At 39.0% G+C, this 13,795-nt stretch overlaps 1 protein-coding gene across 1 annotated transcript in view; it reads right to left on the bottom strand.

Moving 5' to 3' along the window:
* Positions 1 to 13,795, bottom strand: part of GALNTL6 (polypeptide N-acetylgalactosaminyltransferase like 6) — a 1,137,703-nt gene that overhangs the window by 90,502 nt on the left and 1,033,406 nt on the right. The window lies entirely within an intron of this gene.

Below are 13,795 nucleotides of genomic sequence, written 5' to 3'. Positions count from 1 at the left end.
GGGACTCACTGCCAGGCTATAATCCCCAGCTCCTTGGTATTCAGAAGGGGCTGTATGCTTGTTTCTTGCCAGTGGAATGTGGACAGAAGTGATGTGCATCACCTCTGGGCTCAAGTCAGTAAGCGGGGACTTCCTTTCTCCCCTTCATGATTCTCTTCTCCCTCAGAGCCTGATGAATTGCAGAAGATCCAGAGGAGGCCTCTGAGCCCCTAGAAGGTGGTGGAGTCACTAAGGAGATGGGGCCTGAGTGTCTGGAAACCGGGGTGGAGCAGAGCACACAGCTTCCTTCTCTCCCAGGGCTGAAGTGTAGCAGCTGCATGACTGATGCTAAGTTACCAAGATTTGGGGATTATTACAGCAGTTGGTCCACTGTAAGAACCCTGTTTTGTTTGGTTCTATTTTCAGTCTCTTCTGACATTTTAAATCAAATACAGTGAATTTTTTAAGTACAATTTTAATTTTATCAAAAACTTTATTGAATCAAACAGCCTGAATATTTGTGAGATTATTTCCTTTTATTAACTGTGCATTTTATTTTATTTTTTTTTAATTTATTAATTTATTTATTTAGTTTTGTCTGCGTTGGGTCTTCGTTGCTGTGCACGGGGTTTCTCTAGTTGTGGCGCACGGGGGCTACTCTTGGTTGAGGTGCGTGGCCTTCTCATGGCGGTGGCTTCTCTTGTTGTGGAGCATGAGCTCTAGGTGCACGGGCTTCAGTAGTTGTGGCTCGTGGGCTCAGTAGTTGTGGCACGCGGGCTCAGTAATTGTGTCGCACGGGCTTAGTTGCTCCGCGGCATGTGGGATCTTCCCGGACCAGGGCTTGAACCTGTGTCCCCTGCATTGGCAGGTGGATTCCCAACCACTGCGCCACCAGGGAAGTCCCAGTTGTGCATTTTAAAGAGAGACAATTTGAAAGTAATTAGACAATAGATGCAGGGGTGGGAAACCGGAGGGCAGAGAATGTTCAGGAGTCCTGTGTGTAATCAAATGTCAGAGGTAGGCAAGTGTCAAGGCAGAGAAGCTTTCCTACCATCCACAGCTGGGAGAGAGTGATTGGTTGGCCCAGGCGTTTATTTTTCATGAAAAGGGGACCGGATTTCTCTCATCATTTGGTGAGGTGGCCAATCCCTCTTGCGGGACAAGGGGATGGTGACAAAGGACAGCCATAATAGAAAGTTAAATAAATCCTCGTTGCCTTCCTTTCCAAGGTAGGGCAAAAAAATAACCAAACAGACACACAAAAATGAAATTCTAATTCTCTTTGGAGGGTCACTGTAATACAGTTTTTAAAGATCTTTCTATGGGTGTGTAACAAATTACCAGAACTTGGTGGCTTCAAACATCACACATTTATTTATGATCTCCCGTTTCTGTGGGTCAGAGGTCCTGTGGGCTCCGTGGGGTCCCCTGCCTGGCGTCTCACGAGGCTGAAATCCAGGTGGTGGCTGGACTGAGCGCTTACCTGGAGCCTCTGGGGAAGAGGCTCATTTAGTTCCTGACAGTTCCTGACAGCTATAGGACCAGGGCCCGTTTCCTTGCTGGGGATGCCCAGGGCTGCTCCCAGACCCATTCTCAGTTCCTTTTTCCGGGACCTCTCCATCTTAGCCACAGCTAACCGCCCTCACATAGAACCCTTCTCAGGCTTTAAATCTCCCTGACTTCTTGTGCTCCCTGCTGGGGAAAACTCCCTGCTCTACAGGGGCTCCTATGCTGTAAAGCAACTATACTCCAATAAAAATTAAAAAAAAAATTAAAAAAAGAGCATGGTCTAGCTTGGCTGGGAAAAAAGAAAAAAAGACCTTACTGAGTTGTGAGAATTAACTGAGCAAAATAGATTTAAAGGCAGTAGTACAGTTTCTGTAAGAGTATTCACTCAATAAATATATTAATTTATTGAGTCTCAATCAATCAATCAAGGGGCCCCTGTGATTAGTTTAGGCCCACCAGGGTCATTGTTCTAGCTTAGCGTGAACTAACTAGAAATTACATTTGCCATGACTTTTTTGCCGTGGAATATAACTTAAGTGTAGGAGGAAGCCAGGGAAGAGGGGCAGCTTGGAATTCTGCCCACCGCCATCACCAATGAAGCAAATGTTATGCCTTCTATTGGTAACCTACTCCAAATTCTTAAAATTCTCCCCCTCAGAAATTTTTCTTTATCGCTAAGTCCAATTCAGAAAATGTCTGTCCAGATTTTTCAAAAAATGCTAACACCAGTGTTAAAAAGGAATCCTAGAATTTATTTTTTTTCTCCGTATTGCCACTGTGATCACTTAAAAGCATGAATCTGAGTCTATCATGCTTCCATTTAAAATCCTTCGGTGGTTTTCTGTTGCTGCCAGGGTAGCGTTACAACTCCTGCATAAAGATTCCCAAGCCTTGCATTGTCTCGTCTTTGCTTAACGGTCCCTCAATCACTCTCTCCTTTCTTCCCCTCCCCTTCCTCCCCCATCTGGTCTAGTTTTGATTCTCTAGAAAGGACCAAGTTCCCCTCCTCAGGGCTTGCTGCTGTAAATTTTTCTCTCTAAAGAAATTCTCCCCTTCGTCTTTCCTACCCCTTGACTGGTGTTTCCTATTTATTTTCCAAATTTCACCTAGATTTGTTAGGACTCCTGTTTTATACTCTCTTTCCATCCCATACTTCTCTTTTCAGGTAATTCATGAATCAAGTCGACAAACAGGGTAGCGAGCAGTTACTGTGTGCCAGGCATCATTCACTGTTGGAGATTCAAAGTTCTGAACGCATGGAACTTTCTTTCAAGTAGAGACAGTGCTTATGACAACAGGAATCAAGTGACTTATTTACATGTGCGTAATGATTCGCTTCATGTTTAGATAATAAATATTTGTTAAGTGTGATCATCTCATTCAATTATGCTTATACTCCTACTTATGTAGGGGCTCTAAGACCTTCTCCATTTAGTCCCGCTTCTTATGACCTCAGGGCCAACTTGCTTTCACCATAAGCACACCAACTCAATTGTCTCTACTTTCAGAGGTGTTTTTTTTTTAACATCTTTTTTGGAGTATAATTGCTTTACAATGGTGTGTTAGTTTCTGCTGTATAACAAAGTGAGTCAGCTATACGTATACATATATCCCCATATTTCCTCCCTCTTGCGTCTCCCTCCCTCCCACCCTCCCTATCCCACCCCTCTAGGTGGTCACAAAGCACGGAACTGATCTCCCTGTGCTATGCGGCTGCTTCCCACTAGCTATCTATTTTACATTTGGTGGTGTATATATGTCAATGCTACACTCTCACTTCATCCCAGCTTCCCCTTCCCCCTTCCTGTGTCCTCAAGTCCATTCTCTACGTCTGTGTCTTTATTCCTATCCTGCCCCGAGGTTCTTCAGAACCTTTTTTTTTTCTTTAGATTCCATATATATGTGTTAGCATATGGTATTTGTTTTTCTCTTTCAGACTTACTTCACTCTGTATGACTGACTCTAGGTCCCTCTACCTCACTACAAATAACTCAATTTCATTTCTTTTTATGGCTGAGTAATATTCCATTGTATATCTGTGCCACATCTTCTTTATCCATTTATCTGTCTATGGACACCTAGGTTGCTTCCATGTCCTGGCTATTGTAAATAGAGCTGCAATGAACACTGTGGTACATGACTCTTTTTGAATTATGGTTTTCTCAGGGTATATGCCCAGTAGTGGGATTGCTGGGTCATATGGTAGTTCTATTTTTAGTTTTTTAAGGAACCTCCAAACTGTTCTCCATAGTGGCTGTATCAATTTACATTCCCACCAACAGTGCAGAGGTTTCTCCACACCCTCTCCAGCATTTACTGTTTGTAGATTTTTTGATGATGGCCATTCAGACTGGTGTGAGGTGATACCTCATTGTAGTTTTGATTTGCATTTCTCTAATGATTGGTGTTGTTGAGCATCCTTTCATGTGTTTGTTGACAGTCTGTATATCTCCTTTGGAGAAATGTCTATTTAGGTCTTCTGCCCATTTTTGGATTGGGTTGTTTGTTTTTTGATATTGAGCTGCATGAGCTGCTTGTATATTTTGGAGATTAATCCTTTGTCAGTTGCTTCATTTGCAAATATTTTCTCCTATTCTGAGGGCTGTCTTTTGGTCTTGTTTATGGTTTCCTTTGCTGTGCAAAAGGTTTTAAGTTTCATTAGGTCCAATTTGTTTACTTTTGTTTTTATTTCCATTTCTCTTGGAGGTGGGTCACAAAGGATCTTGCTGTGATTCATGTCATAGAGTGTTCTGCCTATGTTTTCCTCTAAGAGTTTGATAGTGTCTGGCCTTAGATTTAGGTCTTTAATCCATTTTGAGTTTATCTTTGTGTATGGTGTTAGGGAGTGTTCTAATTTCATTCTTTTACATGTAGCTGTCCAGTTTTCCCAGCACCACTTACTGAAGAGGCTGTCCTTTCTCCACTGTACATTCCTGCCTCCTTTATCAAAGATAAGTAGAGTTGCTTTGTTTATTTATACCATGGATATCACCACATACGTCTTTATTTTTTTCAGTCTTCAATAGCAGTGTCCGTCTCAGTACAGGGATGCATATCCTGACACACTAGGGAGGTACGTTTGGGTAACAGAGTGGGTACACGCTTTCTTCAGGAAAGCACAACTGTTGTGGCATTTCTCAAATCCTATATTTGTTCCGAAAGACGTGGTTTATATTTTTAAAAGACATTTCCTGGTAGCGTGATGTGATGATATTCTTTAAAAATATTATGGCATTGTCATACTTAAGCATCTAACTCAACATGCCTTCTTTTGACAACATAAATATTTTAAAGCAGTGTTATTTTACCCGTGAATGAGCACAGTGTGTTTTTTTTCATCATGTAGCTCAAATTGAATGAATAATTGAATGCCTGCCTTCTTTTTTAATCACTTTTCAATACCAGCCACAAACTGGAGTTTCAGCACAGAGAATGTTGAATTGAATGGAATCGTACAATTACAGCAGTCGTATGGAATATGAATGAGTTTCAGTAAGAAATCGGCTGTCAGGAGGTTAGTAAGGGAACATTATCAAGTATAAGATGAAGCATAATATACTACATGGACATGGTGACCTAAATTTAAGAAAAAAGAAATGTATTAGTGCATTCAGTTCCAAAGCCTGCTCTCCCTCTAATCTTCCCTCGCCCTCTTCTGCCCCTCCCTCCCTCTGCTGTAGCAGTTCTGGCCTCTTTTCTGTTCCTCCGACATGCCAGACACCCTTCCGTCTTAGGGCGTTTGTGCCGGCTGGTCCCTCTGTCTGGAATTCTCTCCCCAGACTCCCCATGGCTAGCTCGTCATCTCTTTCAAGTCTTAGCTCCAAAGCCTCTGGCCCCCAAACACCCTCTCACCGCACACTGTCAGCCCTCCTCACCCCACTCTGCTTCTGTTCTCCAGCACTTAACACCTTCTCACTCACTTATTCATTATGTTCATTTCTTTATTTTTTTAAACTTTTCATTTTATTGATATATTGGAGTATAGTTGATTAACAATGGTGTGTTAATTTCAGTTGTATGACAAAGTGATTCATTATGTTTCTTATTTATCGGCCTCTCTCCCTAACAATGGCAAGTATCTTTGTGTGTTTTATTGAGAGATGGATCTTAAGCACCTAGGACAGTGCCTGACACACAGTTGGTGCCCTGTAAGTATTTGTTGAATAAATGAATGAACTACCCGTTTATTGATATAAAGTAAAGTTAATTCCAAACAGTTCAGTAATTTAATGATAATCTTCCATTTAGCTGCCAATAAAAGCTATGCTCTCTAGTATATTCAAATACAAGTTTCAAGGGCATAAGCTATCTTGAGCTTATTTTCGTTTGTAACTGGTTTAGTATAAAGAAGTGATTGATGATAAAAGTACAGAGCGTATATAAATAAGAAATTAAATTTCTGGGGCTGGAAAATAACTTTCTAAGTGTGTGGTGTGACTTGGATGGGTTATGTTTGAAAAACTTCTTAAGACTAGACAATCAACCCCTTTGTACCATCTATCTAGAAATTAAAATATTAGTTGTTAACCTAAAAAGCTTTAGTGTGTAGATATTGCAAAGGGCCGTGTCTTTCATTAAACTCGTTTTCTAGGCTGGATGTAATAAAAACTGTACTTTTCGACCTGACTTGATCTAAAAAAGGTAACAATGGAAAGGCACATGCACACCATTGCTTTGCTTTATTCTTAGAAACCTGGGTTTTGAGGTTATTCTTAGAGATTAGGAGAAAAAAAGAACAGCTTATTTTGACCTTGCCCGACTCTCCTTTTCTATTTGTTGATCGGAACATAATAAAAGCAGAAACGGGAAAATGTATCTGCAGTCTTTACTGAGGATATGTTGGTTTCTAGTCTCAAGGGGGAAGCTTTTGTTTCTGAGCCATCTGCTTAAGATTATTTCAAAGTAAGAGATGCTCTGTTACGTCAGTATAAACAAATCGTGCCCAAGCTATCTTGCATTTAATGAGCTTCAAGAGGTCTGGGTGGGGATGGCAGGGTTTCAGAGGGTACGTTGTTCAGAAGATCCTGTTTTTAAGACATGACGTTTATATTTGCAGTAACACTACGCTCCTAAAAGCAGTGATTGGGGTGGGACATAAAAACAGATATATCCCTTTTTGGTTTATCTGAAACATTAATTCTTGGGGAGGAAAGAATGGATTGGAACATCTTCTGAGTGCTTCTCTAGGTAAAAATACTATGGTTTGAGGACACAATCCCTCATGTCCCTTAACTCATTATTCTATAGCTTAGAAGATACAGTAGAAGCAAAGTGTTCGCTTTTTACTATTATTTCTGTGCGCCTCCAGATTTTAAGTCTATTGCTTAAATTTTCTGACTTCACCATCTGCTAAAAAGAAATGAAAGTTCTTAAAAAACCCTTTAAAATTGGCTTTCTGTAGGGGAACAACTTCTTTCCTTTAGGGAAATACCCAAACATGTGCTTCTCCTTCACCCCTGAGTCAGGCTGTCAGTCATCCTACCTTCCGAGTGGCAGGGTGGAACCGGACTCAGGTCACGCTAACTGAAATCCTTCCTTGGGATTTCGTGAAATTGGAATTACCTCTCTGGTGGCGAAGCAGAGAATGAAAGCCTGAGAGCTTCTAGTGGCCATCCCTGAGGGGTGGAAGGAGTATTCTTCAGAAAGCGGCAGAGGCCAGGTGCTCAGGGCAGGGGTCCTGGCAGCCTCCCAGAGGCTCACTCATTTCTTTGACTTTTTCACAGTGTGTTTACTTGAGTGTCCTGTCCAGTTTCCCCTTTCCTCTAAGTTAGTCGGAATTGGGTTTCTGTCTTCTAGTAAACCAAAGAGTCCGCATTAAGAAAGCTCTCTCTTGTTGGATTTAGAGATTATCATACTAAGTGAAGTACGTCAGACAAATATCATATGATATCATGCATATATGGAATCTAATTTAAAAAGATGCTATAAATGAACTTATTGGGTTGGCCAAAAAAGTTTGTTCGGGTCTTCTGTACGATGTTATGGAAAAACCCGAACGAACTTTTTGGCCAACCCAATATTTACAAAACAGAAACAAGACTCCCAGATTTTGAAAACAAACTTATGATTACCAAAGGGGAAACATGGGGGGTGCAGAGAGATAAATACACACTATTATATATAAAATAGATAATCAACAAGGACCTACTGTATAACACAGAGAGCTCTACTCAGTACTCTGTAATAACCTATATGGGAAAAGAATCTGAAAAAGAGTGAATATATGTACATGTATAACTGAATCACTTTGCTGTACACCTGAAACCAGCACAACATTGTAAATCAACTATACTCCAATCAAACTAAAAAAAAAAAGCTCTCTGAACAGCCAGGGTTTGAGTGTCTGGGGGTGTGAAGCACATCATTCAAAAGCTACTCAGATGAAGACCGTTACGTCGGAAACTTTGGAAAAGCAAACGGTCTTCTAAGCTTCAGTTGATAAGTGTTGAAATTTGAGGGGAAACATTCAAAATGAAGAAATGTCATCAGAATAAAAAATGTGAGCACTCTTAAAGGTTCATAATGGCATTTACGTGATATTTTTTTATCTTGGGAAGCTGACATGCTTTCACGATTCAGGACAGAGCAAAGAACATTTGGCAGTAGGTCTTGAACTGGGCAGGTTCCTACCTTTTCCTGAGTCTCACTTTCATCTTCTGTAAAGTTGGGCTAACGTGTCTGCTTCAGGAGATGGTTGTAAGGACTCGATTGAATAATCACAGAGCACCCTTGGCACATAATAGGTGCTCAAGAATAGTGGTCATGTGTTAATATTGCCCGAGGGGACCAGCTTTATTCTTCTGGTGTGTGTGGGCTCCAGGGGATGCTTGTCACGTATCCACATGTTGACCTGTGTGAGGGGGGGGTCAGGCTTATGGCGACATGCAAGTCTGAATGTGTGGCGACGAGGTAGGGATTGTATTCTCAACTGTCCTCTCACAGGTTGAAGAGAGGGAGGGAGTTGTGGGGTCAGCTTACAGGGTCCTGGTGTGTTGTAGGTTGCTGACCTTGATGTAAAGTGTAAAAATCTAATCCTTATACCTCTAAAGTCGATGCGTGCATATACCCCCATGCTCTGTATAGTACTGTCATTGGGATTTGGGTGACAGGCTTGAGAACTGTATGGAGCTTTTTAGGTAACTTTCTAAACATATATCTCTTGAGCTTTTGCGGGGGTGTAAACTGACTTGCATTAGAGTCACTAGATTGTATTTCATTTTTCTTGTTAGGGAAAATGGCAACCAGAAAAATACAAAAATTCTTAAGAATTTCAACGTTAGAGAAAGATTTCAGTAGGAAGTTAAACTGACCTGAACACAGATACCGAATGCTGTGTAAATTGTTATATCCCGCTCTCTTTACAGCTATCTGTAAAAGCTAAAATAAAATTAAATAGGGAATTAGGAAAATGCCGTCAGACATAAAGGAAGTAACAACTGGAAGAAATTTAGACTTGCCAGGCTTCTATCCAATGGGCATAAAATTTAACTTGAAAATGCTCTGTTTCACCTGAGGTACCTTTTGTTGGATAATTGAAATGAATCTCAGACTGGCTTGTGAGACATTTAGCAGCTCTTTCTGTTTATCTTTGAGTTTCTTAATGAGTTTAGAGTCATTTTAATATTTTCTTTGGAAGATCAATTCTGGGCATGTTGAACTAGAATGGTTATTTTTGTATCACCTAGGCTAAATATTGTAGGGGAAGAAACCCTATAGGAACAACTCCAGATATTTTCTTGTGTATGTGAAGGTATACGGTGCGCCATAAAAAGGCTTGTGTCACATTTTAGACACAAAATGCAACTACGCTTCGAGGTATTTGCAGGCTCAGAAGTAAGGAGAGGTTTTTTGTTTTTAATATAGCTCTCTCATAAAAGCAGTGAGAAGGTATATAAAGTATTTTAGAATCATCCTTGGCATAAAAAGGATTTCTAATGAGTACATTTGATAAGACTGAATTTATTTCTACCAAAACCATTTGTACAAAGCATCGTCACTAGAGTTTACATAGAGGCGGCTTAAGTGGGAAAGAGTACGCTTCCAAAATGAGATTGAGTTGTACCCTTCTAAGGAGACAAGGAAACTATTTCAGGAGTATAAATTAAACACCCTAGGAGGTTTTTATATTTTCAGACAACTGTGGAGAAAGTGGAGAATGCTCATTAATTAGAACTGTAGGTACTCTGCCAATGTGCTGGAGGCTTATCTTGGGAACCAAGAGTATGGAAATTAACAACGGTGAGGGCAGGGGGACCGAGGGACCGGCTTGGGGTCAGGGCCCCGGGGAACAACCCCCTTTCTTTGGGACACTAGTGTGTCATTGTTTTGTAGTTTCTCCTGCCAATCTGTGGGTCCTGTAACACGTGGAACATTTGCTCTGGTGATGGCTAGATCAGACACACTCAAGGCTGGAGGAGTAGGAGGTTAAGGACCAGTAGACACTGGAGCCCATTCCCCACCTTCTAGTTTGGGTACAGAAGCAAATATTTTAAAAACATGATGCCAGATCTAACCATCTCTTCTCTGAGGCTCCTACTTTGTAATATTGGCTGGCTGGACTCCTTTTAGCACTTAGCACCATCTGAAATTTTCTTGTTTATTTATTCACTTATTTATTTATGATCTGTCTCTCCTCAGACTAAATTCCATGAGATAGAGAACTTGTCATTTCTGTTGACAATTATATTCTCAGTGTCTGGCAGACAGTAGGCTCTCAATTAATATATTCTGGATATGTGAATACATCTGTGACAATTGTCTGCATGTGAAATTAATATTGTCATTTTATCTTATAAGTGTTTATATTTGTATTATGTGACATGTTATAGATATAAATTATTAAATATATATAACAAAATTTATCTTCTCTCCATATTTATTTTTGCATATATATTTGTACCTTGCCTTTTTTGTCACTTAATAATGATAGGTTTGGATATTATTCCATATTAGTAAAAATACACCTGTTGCATTCTTTTTAAAGGCCATACTGTAGTTCATAGTGATTAATTTAATTAGTCCCCTAGGATGGATATTAATGTTTTTTCATTTTTCATCAATGAAAACAATATTGAGATAAATAACCATGTACCTGTGTCTTTTCACACGTGGGATTCATCTTTATTTTTTTTCCCTAGATAAGTAGTTGTTCCACACTATTTACTGAGGAATCCACTCTCTTCCTCTTGATTTGAAATGTTTATCTTATGCTAAATTCCCATATTATCTGGGTCTATTTAAATTCTGTGCCATAGGTATCTCTGTCTAATTTCTGTATTTGATTACTTAAGTTAGCCCCCTATCATTTTTCCCCAGAAATTTTCTTGTTATTCTATTTGTTTTCCCTTATGAACTAGAAGCAGTTTATCTAGCTGTCCCTGGTTAACCTCCCCCATCCAAAAAAACTTCATGTTATCATTTTTACTGGGATGGCATTAAATACAGGAGTATGCTTAGGGAGAACTATCTTCATTATGAATTTTCATTTATTCATTTATTTTGTGTGTCCCTCAGTAGCATTGTAACATGTCTTCATGGAGGTCTAGGACATTAAAGTTTATTCCAAGTTGGTTTTTCCTTACTGTCGTAAAGGGTGTCTTCCTTTGGGTGGTTGTTTTCATACATAAAGGCTACTGTTTTCTGTATATTTACACACATACACATTTTACTCAAGCAACTTACTGAATTTCATTTATAGTAGTTTTTCAGTTGGTTCAACTTGAATTGTTCAGGTAGATATATGGTAATATTATTTGCAATTAATGCAAAATTTCTGTCCTCCTTTCCAATTTTTATATCTCTTATATTATCTTGTCTAATTGAATTGCATACTATCATCAGGATAATCCTAAATGATACTAAATAAATTAATGGGAAAATTCCTAGAGCTGCACTTATTTTGGTGGATTAGGCTTTGAATAGTTATTCTGTTGTGTAATCTTTATTATTTTTAATGCTAGTATTTACAAGTAAAATATGTCTGTACTTTTCTATTCATTTGTGCTATCTTGGTCAGATTTTGTTATCAATATTACGCCAGTTATCTCATCAACTGGAAAGATTTCTTTCTTTTCTGTTATTAGAGAACAGTTTTTGATAAACATTGTAGCCCTAAGTGTTCCTTAAAGGTTTGGAAGAAACTGATGAGGTTTGGTGCTTTATTTTTCAGAGGGGATAGCTTTTTGACAATTTTCTCTATTTCTTCTATCGTCATTGGGCAGCATGATGGGCAGAATTCTGAGATGGCCCCCAAATTCCCACCCCGTGGTACACAAGTCCTTGTATTATCTCTGCCTTTTGAGTGTAGGAAGGTGTGTGATTGTGATGGATTTCACGCCTGTGATTTAGGTGAAGGTGACCTTATGACAAAGGTGAAGGGGTTTTGCAGATATAATTATGGTCCCAATTTAGTTGACTTTGAATTAATAAAAAGGGACGTTATCCTGGTAGGGTCCAACCTAACCAGTGAATCCAAAAAGGGGACTCTTCCCTTCCTGAAGACAGAGGTGTAGGGATGTGAAGTCTGAGGAGATTCTCGCCTTGAAGAAGAAAGCTGCCTTGTTGCGAGAGGGCCGGGGAGGGGAACACAGGGCAAGGGCCCGAGCTGGGCTTCTGGTTACTGAAAGTCATGTCCAGACAACAGCCAGCAAGACAGTAGTGGCTCGGTCCCCGAACCACAGAGAGATGGGTTCTGCCTACAACCTGAGGGGGCTTGGAATCAGATCCTTCCCTGGCTGAGCCTCCAGGTAAGGATGGAGCTGGCCGAAAATTTGATTTCAGCCTTGTGAGATCTTAGCAGAGGCCCTGCAGAAAGATGCTGGATTGCAATCCAGAGGCTGTGGGAGAATTCTGGGTGGTTTTAAGCCACTAAGTTTGTGGTAATTTGTTATGTAGTGATAGAAAACCAATATAGTTGGTTCAGATTTTTTCTTTTGGGAGGTCAGTTTTGTCATTTATATTTTGTTAAAAATCATCCATTTTCCCTATAATCTTAACTGTATTTGCATAAAATTGAGCAATCTCTTATGATCATTTAAATGTTGAAAATTCCTTTTTTCCCCCATTTTTATACATTTTATTTTATTGAAGTATAGTCAATTTACAATGTTGTGTTAGTTTTAGGTTTATAGCACAGTGATTGTTATATATATATATCTATTCTTTTTCAGATTCTTTTCCCTTATAGGTTATTGCAAAATATTGAATGTAGTTCCCTGTGCTATACAGTAGGTCCTTGTTTTTTAATCTATTTTATGTAGATTATTTTATGTGTATCTGTTAATCCCAAACTCCTGATTTATCTCTCCCCCACTTTCCCCTTTGGAAACCATACATTTGTTTTCTGTGTCTGTGGCTCTATTTCTGTTCTGTAAATAAGTTCATTTTTTTTTTTTTTTAGATTCCACGTATAAGTGATATCATATGATATTTCCCTTTCACTGTCTGACTGACTTCACTTAGTGTGATAATCTCTAGGTCCATTCAAGTTGCTACAGAAGACATTATTTCATTCTTTTTTATGGCTGAGTAGTATTCCATTGTGTGTGTGTGTGTGTGTGTGTGTGTGTGTGTGTGTGTGTATGTATATATACATATATATAAACACCACATCTTCTTTATCCATTCATCTGTTGATGGACATTTAGATTGCTTCCGAGTTTGTGTATTCTTCTTCTAATAAATGTCAATTAACTGTTTTCTAATTAATTTATCTGTCTCCATACCTAGCTATATCTCTTATTAATGATTTATCTTTGGCTCTAAAGAACTAGCTCTTGCACTACTAGTTTTAGGTTTTCTGAATCATTAAGTTTTCAAATGCATATTAATATTTCCTTAGCTTTATTTTATTTTTTATTTGCGAACTGGATATGGATGTTTAGTTTATTTTTATTCTTTTTTATGTTGATGTAAGAATTTAAGTCTGCCTTTTCTTCTGAACACTGCTTCAGCTGTATCTCTTAGGTTTTGAAATATGTTATTTTAATTTAACTTTTTCCCTTAGGAATACTACTATGAGCTCCTTTATCCTCCATTCATTCCACTCTACTACTTTTTAACTTTGCTCATTTTAATTTCACTTTGTTCCTTTTTCTCAATCTTATCTTTGTGTCCCTATATATTTTCAGAATATTCCTTCTCTTTTGTGTTGCTTTCAATGTGACCTTCATTTTGGTTTTCATCTTCTTTTTCATTATATCCTGACTGCTGCTGTTTATTTTCTATCTTCTTCTCTTGTCTTTTAACATTTTTCCTAATCTCAGAAATTTCAGCATTTCATACTGTTTTACAGAGTCAATGACTTCAT

Source organism: Orcinus orca, chromosome 6 (assembly GCF_937001465.1).
Source record: "Orcinus orca chromosome 6, mOrcOrc1.1, whole genome shotgun sequence".
In the NCBI taxonomy this organism is placed as follows: domain Eukaryota; kingdom Metazoa; phylum Chordata; class Mammalia; order Artiodactyla; family Delphinidae; genus Orcinus; species Orcinus orca.
This window is presented reverse-complemented; position numbering and strand designations above follow the sequence as displayed.